Source organism: Panthera tigris, chromosome A3 (assembly GCF_018350195.1).
Source record: "Panthera tigris isolate Pti1 chromosome A3, P.tigris_Pti1_mat1.1, whole genome shotgun sequence".
In the NCBI taxonomy this organism is placed as follows: Eukaryota; Metazoa; Chordata; class Mammalia; order Carnivora; family Felidae; genus Panthera; species Panthera tigris.
This window is the reverse complement of record NC_056662.1, coordinates 34485296-34500561: the sequence shown is the minus strand read 5'-3', so window position 1 is coordinate 34500561 and position 15266 is coordinate 34485296. Positions and strand designations below refer to the sequence as shown.

General features: G+C 37.4%; 1 protein-coding gene across 1 annotated transcript in view; it reads right to left on the bottom strand.

Annotated features, from left to right (window-relative positions):
• The window catches only part of PLCB1 (phospholipase C beta 1), a 694981-nt gene that overhangs the window by 3905 nt on the left and 675810 nt on the right, over positions 1-15266 (bottom strand). The gene's annotated exons all lie outside the window — the stretch shown is intronic.

The following is a 15266-nucleotide window of genomic DNA, read 5'->3' as shown; positions in this document are numbered from 1 at the left end:
GGACAGGGGAGATATGTGTGGGCTTCGTGAAGTGTGGCCTCACTCAGATGCTGGGAAGCCACAGCTGGGTACTTCTAGAGAGCAGATCCACGCATTTTTACAAAGTGAACATACTTATGTAACCAACTCTAACTTCTGTTTTGACTTCTTTTATCACCTCTTTATTTTGATTCCCTTTTTTTCATTCTAATTTTATTTGCCTTGTAAATTGTTTTAGCTACCTAATAAACTGTCTTTTAATTTACCTCTTTAATGCTCTGGAGAATGCCCAGACTTTTAAAAGGCACAGAACCCTTTCCTCAAATGCAGACACAAATGGAAGCCATAATCATAAAACAAGTGAAAGCTGGGTGCCTCTGTAGATTGGGTGAAGGGCGGGGCTGGTGGTGGGTACTGCCTGCTAAAAAGCTCTGCTGTGTTGAGCCCTATTGAAACCCAGAATTTTACACGAAATTTTCTTTCCTTATTGAATGGTAAGCAGGGAGTATAATTTTAGAAACAGTCTGTGAGACAGCATGCTTTTTCTCCTCTTAGTAGCCTTGAGACAGATTTTCTTAAGACATGTCCTTAAAACCATTAAGGAATTGCTTTTTGCGCTTCTCAAACTTTTAAGGTGCACACAGATCACCTGGGCTCCTGACTTTACTTCTGATTCAGGAGATCTGGGTGGGGTTCAAGATCCTGCATTTCTCAGTGGATCCCAAGTGATACCAATGAGGCTGGTCTACCTTGGACACCTTGGTTATCTTCCTGGCCTGGCTCACCTCGGAGCTCCCCACTTACTTTTTGTTATGATCCTGGCCGTATGTCCTCCATCTGTGGCTTCATCTGAGGCTTCATGCTGTCTCTGGTGCCTGTCCTGAGCCCTGGCCCACCCAGGGTCAAGACAGTGCTCAGGGCGTCTGGCCCTCGGTGCTGTGACCCGCCCTTCTTTACCCACATTCTGGACAGTGTCAGCAGCGTGACAACACCCTCTTTAGTTTAACTCCTTTTGCTCTTGCTTCTATGCTAGATAAATTCTGCCAAGACTTCGTTCTATAATGTGGGTTCATAATCCCCTATCTGCAATTCTAAAACCCTCAAAGTTCTGAAGTCCAGAACTTTATTGTACATTTGTGGCAAACACATAGACATTAATTGAAATAAGCCTATTTATAATCTTTATATATTTCACGGAATGTGAATATCCATGCATGGTACTATAGACATATTAATTTGTGTGATTATGAGGATGACCAAGCACCCCTCTGGAGTATTATGCTCACAATATATGCATTATATTACACTTTCTAAAATCAGAAAGATTATGAATTCCAAAAAAAACCATGATCCCAAGAGTCTCAGATAATGGACTGTGGATCTGTTTGAATGACCTTTTTTTTTTTCCACATCAAAAAGTGCCTGATAAAAATGGCTTGGCCTGAGTACTGAAAGTCAAGTATTCCTCCCAAATATAAAATGTAGGGTATTTATGAATATGTCATGCTGGCATATGAATTCTAATAAGCCAAGGAGGAAACAAGCTATGAGAAGGGCACCCATGGGGCTCTGAGATTGACATTGCTACAATAGAGCAAAGGCACCTTCACATACAGCTGCACCCTCACTGTTGGGAACAGGCGAGCCATTGGAGCATCGCAGACAAGATGACAATGGCCAATGCTTGCCCAGGTGTCTCAACAATTTGGAAGGGTGTGGGGCTTTTACAAGAGTGAAATCTCAGCCTGGTGTTGGGCAGTTTCCATTAACTACCATCCAGGTCTCACCATCAATTTGTCTCAAGTTTAATTCAGGAATGCATGCTGTTAAAGTTTTGTTTCTAAGGAATATAGGGAAAGGAAGAAAAGCAAGGGGCCCTGTGTTTAGGAAATAGTAGATTTGTTTTTCTTTAGGTTAGTGTAGGGGGCCTTCAGCTTTAGATACATTTTACATAACCAGAGTCAATTTCTCTGAGGTCACTGGTGGACAAGAGCCCATAGTGCTTGAGAGTGATGTTTCTTTTTTAAATTTATATGTAAAAAAGAAAAATGTGATATGTGAGACAATGTCAAAGGCTTAAACTAACACTTTTGAATATTTTTTAATAATCTGATTTTTAAAAATAATATAATCTTAATAATTATGATTCTGCAGCCAATTCCAGTGTGTGAGCCTCCCCCCCCCCCATACCACAAAGCAATTCCCTAGGACACTGTCTGTATCCTATAATTTAACTCAACTCTGATATCTACCTGGAGAGAGCATCAGATCCCACAAGTTAAGAGCTCAGTCCTAGAAGACTGTCCCTGACCCTCATCTCATTTCATATGTCAATTGCAAGTCCAGGTTGTCACCTGTGATTCTGACCAACTGGATATAGATTGGCAGCTCTAACAATCCCCTCATTGGGTTCGATTAATTTGATGGAGTGGCTCACAGAACTCAAACATTTTACTTACTAGGTTACTGGTTTATTATAGAGAGGTGTAACTCGGGAACAGCCAGGTGGAAGAGACGCATGGCGCAAAGTATGTGGAAAGGGGTGTGGAGCTTCCATGCTCTCTGAGCACCCACTCTTCCTGCATCTCCCTCGATATGTTTACCAACTCAGAAGATCTTCAAACCCCATCGTTTTGGGTTTTCATGGAGGCTTCATTACATAGGCATGATGATGGTTAGCCATTGGCCATTGATTCAACCTCCTGCCTCCCTGTAGGTTAGGGGTTGGCACTGTAAGGTCCAATCCTTTAATCCCACAATTGTTCCCCCTCCTCTGCCCCACAATTAGCCCCCATCTTTCCAAGGGGCTTTTGAAAAGTCATCTCATTAACATAATAAAAGACATCTTGTTGCCCATTATTTAGGAAATGTCAAGAAATTTCAAGAGTTTTAGGAACCCTGTGCTAGGAACTGGGAAGAAGATTAATATAAATTCCTTATTATAAATCACAATAATAATAATAATTATTATTATCATTATTCAAAATAATTTTTAATTATTGACCCAATTGTGGCTAAGTTATAATTTTAGTGGACTTTTCTTTTATCATGGGTTAGTGGTAGATTGTATTGTTAGAATCAGTTATTAACAAATTAATTACAAAATATCATTTATTATTAAATTTCAAGTTAGAGCTTTCCTTTTATTTATTTTTTATTCTTATAAATGGAATACTTGTTCATTGTAAGAAAATATGAAGGGTAAAGTCTGGCTCTGTTCCCAAAAAATCCTATCCATCAGGAGTCTGGAATTATTCTAGCCTAAGGGTTGCAAACTCAGATGTTTGGGTGGGGGTGGAGGGGGCAGTCAAATCATGAAAATAAGTAGGAGTGAAGGGAGGGCATGCTCTGTCTAACGGGGTGCCAGAAACTTAGCTTTAGCTAATGTTTGCAATTTTCATGAAAGATCTCCTGATTTTTTATTGTTGGCAGTCAAATTGAACCACACTCATGAGTTCTATTGGGCTTGTGAAGGGTTTCTAAATTCTGTCCTAGCAGATTTAAATCTGGCTTAGACCAGAAAACTCAAGAGATTGGGTCTGACGATGGATTTTGCATTTGGATCCTTCCTAGTTTTGCCTCCCCACCATCCTGAGCTTCAGATGGTCCTTTACTGAAAACCAGGGCTTGATCTTGAAGATCCTTCTTCTGGAGTTCAGTGCCATCCAATCTAATTCCCTTCTACTTCATATCCTCAAGGCTATTGAATGTCTACTTTCCGTAACTCAAGCTGCAAGTTTTATGGGAATGGTAGATTAATTGCACAAATGATAGCAATTCCTCCCCCCCTCCTTGTACTCATGGCCTTGGCAGTATCTCCCATCAAAGAGTAGAGTGTATTTTTCATTCCCCTGAAATTAGGGAAGACTTGTGATTTGCTTTGTCCAGTAGAATGTGCCAGCATGCAGTTCTGAGCCTAGACCTCAAAAGGCTTCATGTGCTTCTGCTCTCACTGTTGGAAGTTTACTGAGCCATTATGTGAAGAAGCTCAGGCTAGCCTGCTATAGGAAGAGACACAGGATCCAATTATATCCCTATCACTTCAGCTATGACATGAAAGTGAAGCTGTTATAAACCAGCCAGTCCCTAGCTGACCCACCAGCTAAATACAGGCTTGAGCAAGGCTACTGAGATCAGCTGAGCCTGACTCAGACCAGAAGAATCACCTACAGTTCATAGACTCATGAGCTTAGTAAGTGCTTATTGCGGTATGCTGCTCAGTTTTGTGTTTTTTTAGTTTTTTGGTAGGCAGCAGTATTGTGGCAATAACTACCTGATCTAGTAGGGAAATTCAAAGGAGTCTCATATATGGCCTGATATCACAAAGCACTCATAATTTAATTCAGCTGGCCCCATCTTTTCATTGCTGTAATCTTAAAACAGATTTTTGAGGGAAAATCACCATAGGACTGATAGATCTTCCTGAAAAATCTAAATTTGAAGAATATGCTTTGGAGCTTTTCTATAACATTAGCAAACATGAGCTTGCTTGATAAGACCTATTTTTAGGAAATGGGCAAAACAGAGGGAAGAATATGGTGAAATTTAATCTCTCTTTTTAAGGCAAATTATTACATTGCACCCAGTTATTAATAAATAAGAGCTTGGGATGCCTGGGTGGCTCAGTCAGTTAAGCGTCTGACTTCAGCTCAGGTAATGACTCATGGTTAGTGAGTTCGAGCCCCATATGGGGCTCTGTGCTGACAGCTCAGAGCCTGGAGCCTGCTTCGGATTCTGTGTCTCCTGCTCTCTCTCTCCTCTCTCTCTCTCTGCCCCTCCCTTACTTCCACTTTGTCTTTCTCTCCCTCAAAATAAACAAACATTAAAATAAATAAATAAATAAATAAATAAATAAATAAAAGCGTTGCCAGAATTTGTTTCATTTTAGGCTGAGTTCTCCAATTTGACTAGCTAGACTCAATCTCTAAATTTCTCAGTTAACTTGATTTTCAGAAGATGTTGCTTACTCATAGCTTCTGTTTACTCTGGATAGTTAAGCAGGAAAAGACAACACAGTCAAGTTCAAATGTTTTTAGCTCTGCCTGAGTATATTGTCCAAGAGTTTTGCACTTGGGATGCTATTCTGCCTCTGACAATTTTTCAATTGCCTTAGAAAATAAGGTAGAGATTTGATCTAGTTATGCAAGGTTTTGAGATTCATAAATTTAAAGAGGAAGACCAAGGAGAAAGTAAAGTTACTTATGAAGGTTAGTTTACAAATAGGGGTGTAGGGAACTGAGTATAATGTAAATATGGTATAGATATAAAATAAGACAGGTTACTGAATTAGTAAAGAGATATAATCATAGCCAATTTTCTAAGGAAACAAACTGAAACCAGAGTATAATAAGCTACTATAGGATAAAAAGACAAAAGAACTGCTAAAACTTAAAAAAAAAAAGCTACAGAAAAAGCACAGACAGATATTTAAGGAGATTTTTCAGTTTGACCTCAAGTCCGACTCAAGTCATTTTGCCCAAAGGAGTATATTAAAGACCTTAACATAAAACAGGAAGCAAACAAAAATCTTAGGAAAAAAATCTAGGTGAGTAATTGCATAATCATAGGGTAAAGAGACCTTCTCAAGCAAGGTAGAAAAACTGTAAGCTACAAAGAAAAATTTATTAGGTATATGGTTGATCCTTAAACAATGTGGGGATCCAGGATGCCAACCCTTATAGCCAAAAATCCAAGTCTAATTTTTGACTCCCCACAAATTTGTTAATAGCCTACTGTTGACTAGAAGCCTTACCAATAACATAAACAGTCAATTAACACATATTTTGTATTTTATATGTATATTATATTAACACATATTTTGTATTATTATATGTCTATATATGTATGTATACATATATATATATATGTGTATATATGTATATACTTTAAGTAAGCTAGAGAAAAAATTCAGAAAAATTAAGAAAATCATAAGGAAGAGAAAACACATTTATTTATAGTACTATACTGTATTGAAAAAAATCCATGTATAAGTGTACCTATTCAAACTCATGTTCAAAGGTCACTGTATGTATCTAAATCAAAATAATCTTTTTTTGGTGAAAAAGATGGGCAAACCTCAAGCAATTCATAGAAGAAGTGCAAATATAGACAGTTGAGAAAATGTTCACTCTCATTGACAAAAAGGAACATTCAATAGCACATTTTTTTAAAGGGATATATTGGTAGAAAAATAGTTTTTTCAAAGGAGTAATAACATCTGGTGAGAAATGGACTTTTTCAAATATTAGGCAATAATCTGATGTCTATAATATTTACAAGAAAGAAAATGTACATAGCTTTTCACCCAGCAACTCCACATTTGGGAAGGGAATCTGGCCCAGAGAAGAGAGCACATCAACATATAAGAGGGAAGCACCACCAAGCTTATTGCAGCATTGTTTGTAGAGGTAAAAACAAAAACCACCATCAATATCCCACAAACAACCCCTCCCCCCCAAAAAAAACACAATGACAGCAATGAGAACAAAAGCCCTAGAAACAACCCTAATAATCTTAATATTTTGCCACATATGTATTATTATTGCCTATCACTCTTTTTTTTTTTTGGTGAATCATTTGAAAATAATTTTCAGATATCACAACACTTGACCCATAGTATACCACACATCTCCTAAAAATAAAGACATTTTTCTACATTATGACAATATCCTAATCATGTCAAGGAAATTGATAATAATTCCTTAATGTTACCTAACATCCATTCATGTTCAAATTTTCCCAGTATTACATCTCCCAAAATTTCCAGCTTTTTTTTGGACCAGAATTCCAAGTTCTTATATTGCATTCAATTGTAATGTCTTGTCTTTTTTATTTCTTCCACTTGAATTATTTATTGTTTGAAGTTTTATTATGACTTGGAGTTTTGGAAGAGTCCTGTTCAATTTTCTTATAGAATGCCCACATGTTGAATGTGTCTGATTATTTCCTTGTGGTGTCGTTTAAGTTGGTCCTGGAAAACTGCCTTTCCTGTAAACTAGAAGTTAAGCCTGTAAGTTTGATTAGATGGGGATTAAACATTTGCTTGAACAAGAATAGCCAATAGGTATTCTTTTATATCTCATATTGTAATGTATCAGTGAGTGCTATTATTGTGTGGTTGCACTATCAGCAATGCTAAATTTGATCACTTGGCTAAAAGTAGTAAATACCAGACCTCAACTTTGTTAAGACATGTTTTCCTGTGGCTATTGGCAATTATTCTGTAGGAAAAACTCTGGATCTATATAAAGTTTCTTTAGCACCTTTTCATGAAATTGATGATTCTTGCCTATTTTATTAGGAGTAAATTCATTTTTCTATTTTTTTTAAATTTAGCTAGTATTCTTCTGTAAGGAAGAGCTTTCCCTCATCATGTGGAGAGGAACCAGAGTTCCTCCTAAAAAGGGAGAGTAAACATTTAATTCTTTTCCTTTGATTCACAAATACTCTGAGTAAGGAGTTGGGGCAACAGTAATTTCAAAAAATAGCAAATGAGTCTTCTTTTTCTTTTCTCTCTTTCTCTGAGAATAACTACAGACAACACATATTTATTTCTATTTATTCCTTTTGTTTAAATCAGTTACAGCCATTAGTCTTTTTTGAGCTCAAATTGTCCTATATAATGCCAGCAGAAGCCCTTGAAGGGCATGCTCCTGGGTCCTTTTGACATGCTGTCATCAGTTTCTGAGCACTTGCTTGCTTTTCTAGGTAAAATAAGGTAACTCAGGCACCTCTTGTCCTTTCTCTGCCTCAGACCTGGAATCAGCTACTTTTCCAAGGTGCCTTTATTGGAGAAGCATTAATAACCAAGCTTGGGTGCTAAAAGTGCTCACTGCTTTCCAGACTATCATTGTATTTAGGCTCTCAGGAGACAATAGGATGTGCATTTTTGAAAAATCGTTAGTACGTGTTGATATTTCAAATTTAATATAACATTATAGAATTTTTTTCTTAATTCTTTGATTCTATATTGGTATATCTTTTTTATTCTGTAATTAATTTTGTATATTTTGTTTTTTGATAACAATATAACTTATTTGCTTTACAGTTTCTAATATATGGAAGTAGTTTCAATATTATGCCCTAACCATACAATAACCACATGAAGCTTAAGACATTTTTGAGGTTCTGTTTTTCATAGAATAAACCCCACCAAGAATGCACAATTATATTACTCTGTAAAAATTCACTTGAAATAATTATATTCTTGTATAGTTGTGTTACTTTTGGTATACACATAAAGCCATTTGTTCCCATTGGTTTTTTCATTAGACATTTTAGATCATTTCGCTTTTTTTTCTTTCTCCGGAAGTATCTGCTGTATTTTCAATGTTTTTATTTATTTTTGAGAGAAAGAGAGAGAGAGAGACAGAGAGACAGAGACAGAATGTGAGTGGGGGAGGGGCAGAGAGACAGGGAGACAGAATCCAAAGCAGACTTCAGGCTCCTAGGTGTCACCACAGAGCCCAACGCAGGGCTTGAACTCCTGAATCATGAGATCACGACCTGAGCTGAAGTCAGATGCTTAACCGACTGAGCCACCCAGGCGGCCCAGCATCTGCTGTATTTTTAAAAATGTAATTCCTCCTAGTCTTGTAACCCTTTTAAAAATATCTCTGGCCTTTGGGAAATGCGTGTGGTAATATGGTACTGAAATCATCTTGCTCAAAATATTTTAAAATTTACTGCTAAGGATTAGGGAAAATAATAAAACTCACAAACAAACAAGCAAAAAAAAATCCACTTAAAACAATACAACAGAGTTTCTGTAATAGAAAACATAGGCTTCTGCTTAAAGAAATGTAATGCAGCCAATAAATGTAAGACAATAAATGGCTGTGAAAATGGGGGAAAATAATCATGTGACTGTGATAAATGAAGTAGGTCAACATATGATTTTAGATGTACTATGGCTACAACTATGAGAATATTTTCTAAGAATACAGAATTACTTTGAAAGAAAATGCTAAAATATAAGCTGTATTGGGACTGAGTATTTTTACTTTTTCTATTTCTCATTTTTATGGCAATGTGATTATTTCACTTTTAGCATAAAAATAGCATTCCAAAATAAGAACAGATATTTTTTTAAAAAATCCCAAATAAACAGGAAAATGCAAAACCCCTGAGCATGGGATAGAGTGGCCAGGAGAATTTTATAAAGAATTAACACAGGTATTTTAACCTCAACATCATCAATCAGCTGAGAGATTACTGAAAACAGTGGGAAAAGCATTAAAATACACATATAGAATGGGTGGTTTCAAAATCAGCTCGAGCCACCTTGCAGACTCTTTTTTTTTTTTAATGTTTATTTATTTTTGAGACAGAGACAGAGCATGAACGGGGGAGGGTCAGAAAGGGAGACACCAAATCTGAAGCAGGCTCCAGGCTTTGAGCTGTCAGCACAGAGCCTGATGTAGGGCTCGAACCCACGGACCACGAGATCATGACCTGAGCTGAAGTCGGACGCTTAACCAACTGAGCCACCCAGGCGCCCCAAAACTCCTCTTATTTTTAGAATAATCTCATGAAGTTTTACTTTAACCAAGAACAGACATAACAGGATCATATAAAAATTACAGAGGTAGGTCAGTCAGGTTAAGAGGGGATTGTTGGAAAATCTCATGTGGGAAAATGGAACCACATTACATATCCCAGCCATTACAGATTGCGTTGGTTTATTTGTTTTCCTCTGAATTTTGATAAATTGCAATGAGAATTTGAGTCAAAATGTCTGAGTGGAGATTCCGTCTTCTACTCCAAACAGGGAAATGCTGAATCAAGTAGAACACATACAATTTTTATAAAGATTTTATTTTAATTTTATTTTATGTTTAAAGTTTATTTTGAGAGCGAGAGAGAGGGAAAGAGAGAGAATGAGCAGGGGCAGAGAAGAGAAGTAGAGAGGAAGAGATGGAGAATCCCAAGCAGGTTCCACACTGTCAGCACAGAACCAGACATGGGGCTTGAACCCATGAACTGTGAGATCATGACCTGGGCTGAAATCAAGAGTTAGTTGCCAGACTAAGCCACCTAGGCGCCCCTAGAACACATACATTTAATTTAAATTGATAACAGAGTTTTAATATGAGAAAAATAAGTCCTTAAGTCACAGGAATAACAAAGGAACACAAAGTCAAAAGGCCCATGAGTGGTAGAGAAAATTCTCCATCTTAAGAAACTGGGGTTTTAATGTTCTAAGAGAATGGGAAAGAAGGCCTAAGCATTTGGGGTATTGAAGTGCTGAAACTATAGTTCCTGCAGAAAGCCACTTGTTTCCAAGCTGGATATGCAGACTAGGAGAATTCAATCCATAATCATAGGGACAAGGTGAAGAAGCTAGTGATTCATGGGGCCCATTGAAGGAAAAACTTCAGCCATGAAGAATCAGGAACCCAAACCAGTACCATGAGTGACTGCAGCTTCCAGATTGATAGTACCCTTATAGATGGGTATCCAGTTCCAATAAATCAAAGAATAAACTTAAAAATTGATAAAACCCATACAGTCCCAGCAGAAGCTTGACAGCAGATTCAGACTGTTTGGATTTGCCACGTGCAAGGCAGTAGTGATTCCTATAGGTAAGCAATTCTCACGGAACATGAACTCAAAGTTCAAAGTTACAAACCACTCAAGGCAAATGCAGCATTTGCTTAACCTTGTAATTCCAGGTTGCCAATAGCAACTGAAATCTAAAGAAAATGAGGAAAAGATGATCAATTTATTTCTAGGTCAAAATGGAAAACACCTCAGACCCAAACAGAAATAAATTGGACACTTCATGCCAATGTGGAGGAATACAGTTAATTCACAATGGGTATAAATTCCTGACACTTTTAATCAAGTCTTGGATTATGTTGCATCCTTATAGTTTTGGCAGATTTTCCATAAATTATTATATTTACTTGAAAATGAAAATGACTTTCATCTTTTGAACAAATACCAACTAGCAATAGAGCCCATTACAAAGGGCTAGGAAGACATTACAAATTAAACTGTTGCCATCGATTTATCCAATTGGATAATTCATGAAGGGATAGACAAGATTCTCTGTTCATGAAAGGTGCTTGCATTTTCCAAATATGACCGTGGGCTGCTTGTTTACTCTCTTGGAATTGAAATCTCCTCATATGTAAAGTAGGGATTATAATGCCAGTTTCCACAGGTTGTTGTTAAAAGATTTAAATGACATTACATATGCTAAAGTAATTAGCATATTGTGCTTGCTTATTAATTATGTATAGCTTTATTTCTAAAGAGAGACAGACAAAAAACATTAACTTGCAGCTGAGAACATATGGAATCCTGTCGAAGTGGTTTTTGCTCTTTCTAGCTATATCATTTGAGTCATTATTAGGTCAACGCAGCACAATTATGGAATGTGTTGGATCTCTCATTTAGATTATGTTCTGGGCTGTTGTTGACTTTGAAGCATTTATCAACAAACAATGTTTTGAACACTCTGATGGGTGCAAGGTCCTGTGTTTGGCACTGTGAAGAACGAAAAATTTAGAATCTTTCCGGGGTGACAAGTGATGTGTATGGTGAAAATAACAAGTTGGGCTGAATGGGTGCTAAGACAAAATATACTATGGATGTTGAAAATGAAGATTGTATTTTAGCCTTGAAGTGATATGGGGAATACTTTATAGGGGAGGTGAGACTTAAAAAGTTGGGCCTTGGGGTGTCTGGGTGACTCAGTCAGTTACTCATCTGACTCTTGTTTTCTGCCCAGGTTATGTTCTCAAGGGTTTTTGAGTTCAAGCCCTGAGTCAAGCTCTGCACTGACAGCACTGAGCCTGCTTGGGATTCTCTTTCTCCCTCTCTCTCTGCCCCTCCCTGGCTCACGTGTGCGCTCTCTCTCTCTCTCTCTCTCTATATATATATATATATATATATAATAAATAAACTTAAAAAAATTTTTTTAGGTTGGGCCCTGTAGGATTTGCCAACATCCTTGATATTGGGCAGAATCTTTCAACCTTCTCTTTAGGATACATATAATAGACAACATTTACTAGGGAGATGGAGTTCTCTAGCTGTAACTTCCTTCTTCCTTGCTCTTTTTAATAGTATAAAGTACAAGAACATATCTTTGAATCTGCTCTAATACATAATAATTAAATCATTTCCAATTTCTCTCCTCTATAATTAACTACAGATTACTATCAAGGGGACCTCAGAGTCTACGGTTGAGAGCACTTCTTTAAAAGATGGCTGTGTGTTAAAAGTGACAGGATACGAAAACTTTACATCAGTGCTTCTCAAAAGTTAACATAGATATAAAGTACCTGGTGGCTTTGTTAAAATGCAGATTCTGATTTAGTAGATCTGGGGTGGGTCCTGAGATTCTGCATTTCTTTTTTTTTTTAATTTTTTTAATGTTTATTTATTTTTGAGAGAGATAGAGATAGAGCACAAGCGGGAGAGGGGGAGAGAGAGAGGGAGACACAGAATCCAAAGCAGGTTCCAGGTTCTGAGCTGTAGGCACAGAGCCTGATGGGGGCTCAAACTCATGAACCATGAGATCGTGACCTGAGCTGAAATCAAGAGACAGACAATTAAATGACTGAGCCACCCAGGCACCCCGAGGTTATGCATTTCTAACAAGCTCCCAGGCGATGTTCATGTTGCTTGTCTAAGAACCATTTTCTGAATAGCACCACTTTAGACAAAGGAATCCCAACGAAGTCCTCCTTTTGTGTGTCTCCCCCTCAACATTACTTCAGGGTTTGATTTATATAATAGAATTCTCTTTGTAAATCTCATCTTTCCAGACCTCTGGAGTTTGCTAATGTTCAGGTTTGGATTGAAGGTGTTTGTTGGAGGCTGTTGGGTGAAGGTAGAATGAAGGTTGTTAAGCCTGCAGAGATGAAAGATGAGGGATCCAGGATAGGTAGGCAGTGGATCCAAATACTAAATGCTAAGTAGATTCAAATACTGAATCAATAGAAGAGGAAAGATAGAAGCTAGAGATTATGTGATTTATCAAGCTTAGTTCCTAACATGCATTTATTTGAATTTTAAATTTTATTTCAAGTCAAAAGCCAAATACATTCTGACATAGATCTTATGTGTTAACTCCTCTATACACCCATATACTCCATGAAATTGCCCAAAGAGGAAATTTTCTCTTAATACAGCAAAGAACATGATCGGATTCCTGTGACTTTTTTTTCGTAGCTACATCCCCATTCTTTATTCACTGTCTTTTTCCCAATATACCTCTCTTGAAGTGCTTCAGTATCCTAGCTTAACCTATAATTTATACCTCCTTTGATTCTTAAGATGTATTACAGAATTTCTTTTGTGATCATCGTACAAGTGTCTAGCAATTGCTGTAGAAACCTTTGAAAGGGACATATAGTCAACTTCTCCAAAAGTTAGTAGTACTGGAAAGGGATTTTAGAAATTATATAGTCAAACCTTTTCCTTTTACTCACTATAAACCTGTGGCTAAAAGAAGTTAAGTGGGCTTCTCAAGAATTTAGCTTGGTAATAGCAAAATGAGTTCCAGAACCTAGTTGATTCTACTCTGCATTAAACTGGATTAACGGCTTCAATGCTTCATCTCTATATCCACAGCCTTTGCCTTCTGACTTTAAGTTCCTCTTACTAAAGTGGTAGAGGCTAGCTCTCTGCCTTTTGAATATGAGGTGGTCATGTGAGTTATTTGGCCAATAAAATGTTAACAGACATGGCCCAAGTAGAGGCTTGAAAAAGCACTTGTGCATTTCAGCTTTCATTCCCGTTACTCTGCTATGGTCATGGGAACATGCCTGGTCCAGTCTCATAGAGAACAAGGCACGTGGAAATAACTGATCATTCCAGTCATCCCAGTCACACAGCCTGAATTGTCCAAGATCAAATAGCAGGTGGCTGCTATCCAGATATGTAAGTCCAGCTGAGATCAGTAACGTTACCTATCTGATCCATAACTAACCACAGATGTATGAACAAGCCCAGATAAGATCAGCTATACCCAGTCCAGATTGGCTTAACCTGAAGATTCATGAACTAAATAAATATAATTGAAGTTTTGTGTTTTAATGCAACATTTTTGTAGTTTTTCCCCCATGACCTCCATAATTTCTTTCAAAAAATGTGCATAAAACTCTGTGGCCTTCACATGGAATGAATTGTTTGTCATGTCCCAGAGCCTGACCCTTGCTGCTTTGTATACATATCACTACCATTCAGCATCTAAAAGCAAATTATACTATAATAGAAGGCAATAATTTTGATACTTGGCAAGCCACTTCATCCCAGTGAATGTTGTGTTCTAGGCCTTGAAATTTTGTGTCTGCACTGGAGTATTCTCCCCTTAAGGTGCCTACTATTAAGGCCTAAGAGTTTTCTATTTTATGTAGGTGCTTTCTTTAGGAAGACTCAGCAGGAGGGGCTATCATAGCTGGGAATAAAAATGATTCTGAATGAAGAAAGAAATTTGATTTTATTAAAATGAATAATCATAATTCAGTGACACCTTGTCACACTGAAAGTTATCACTGTACTTAAAATACCAAAAGATGGTTCAGATCTCTGAACACTTGTGCTCTGGAACAAGGAAGCTAAGAGACTTATTTCATAACCTTTAGTGAATACACATTTATTGCACTATTAACCATCATTCCTTAAATAAGGAAACTAAAGCCTATCACTTAAGTGGTTTAGTGCATAATCAAGATATGAACACCAATTCTTGCCACCTGATACAGGGCACTATGCCCCCATTCCAAAACCCCTCCACACTCTGTAAAAAGAGCATTTGTGATGATCTCAGTAATCTAATGGCTGTATGTTGAGAGAAGAATCACAGATAACTCCAATGTATTTTCCTTGCATGTCTAGGATTTCAGAGTTGCTTCCACAAAATAATTGGAAAGTGTCTTTTACTGAAAAGTGATGCTGAGGAGGTGTTTTATGGCATAGGGTGTTATTCATATGCTGCCCTCTTAGTAACAGGATACAGGCTCATGGAAACAATAAGGATTGTCACCCAGCTGACCAATAGACCAGTAGAGCAATAGACCAATTAGCCTGGTCTATTTCTAAGCCTTCAGTGGGTTTTTCTATTTGCATCTGTCATGCTTAGAAGACATTGGCTTTTCACTTCCTACTATGTAATTCTTCAGCTTAGGATCTGTTATTTGGTCAGCCGGCTGTTTTCCTGTTTGCCATTTAGCATAGTCTAATTTAACCAGATTATTTCTGTAGAGTCAGATACTACAGGAAGGAATAAGCAACCGAAAAACTGGAAGAAGAAAAACACCCTGGTTTATAAG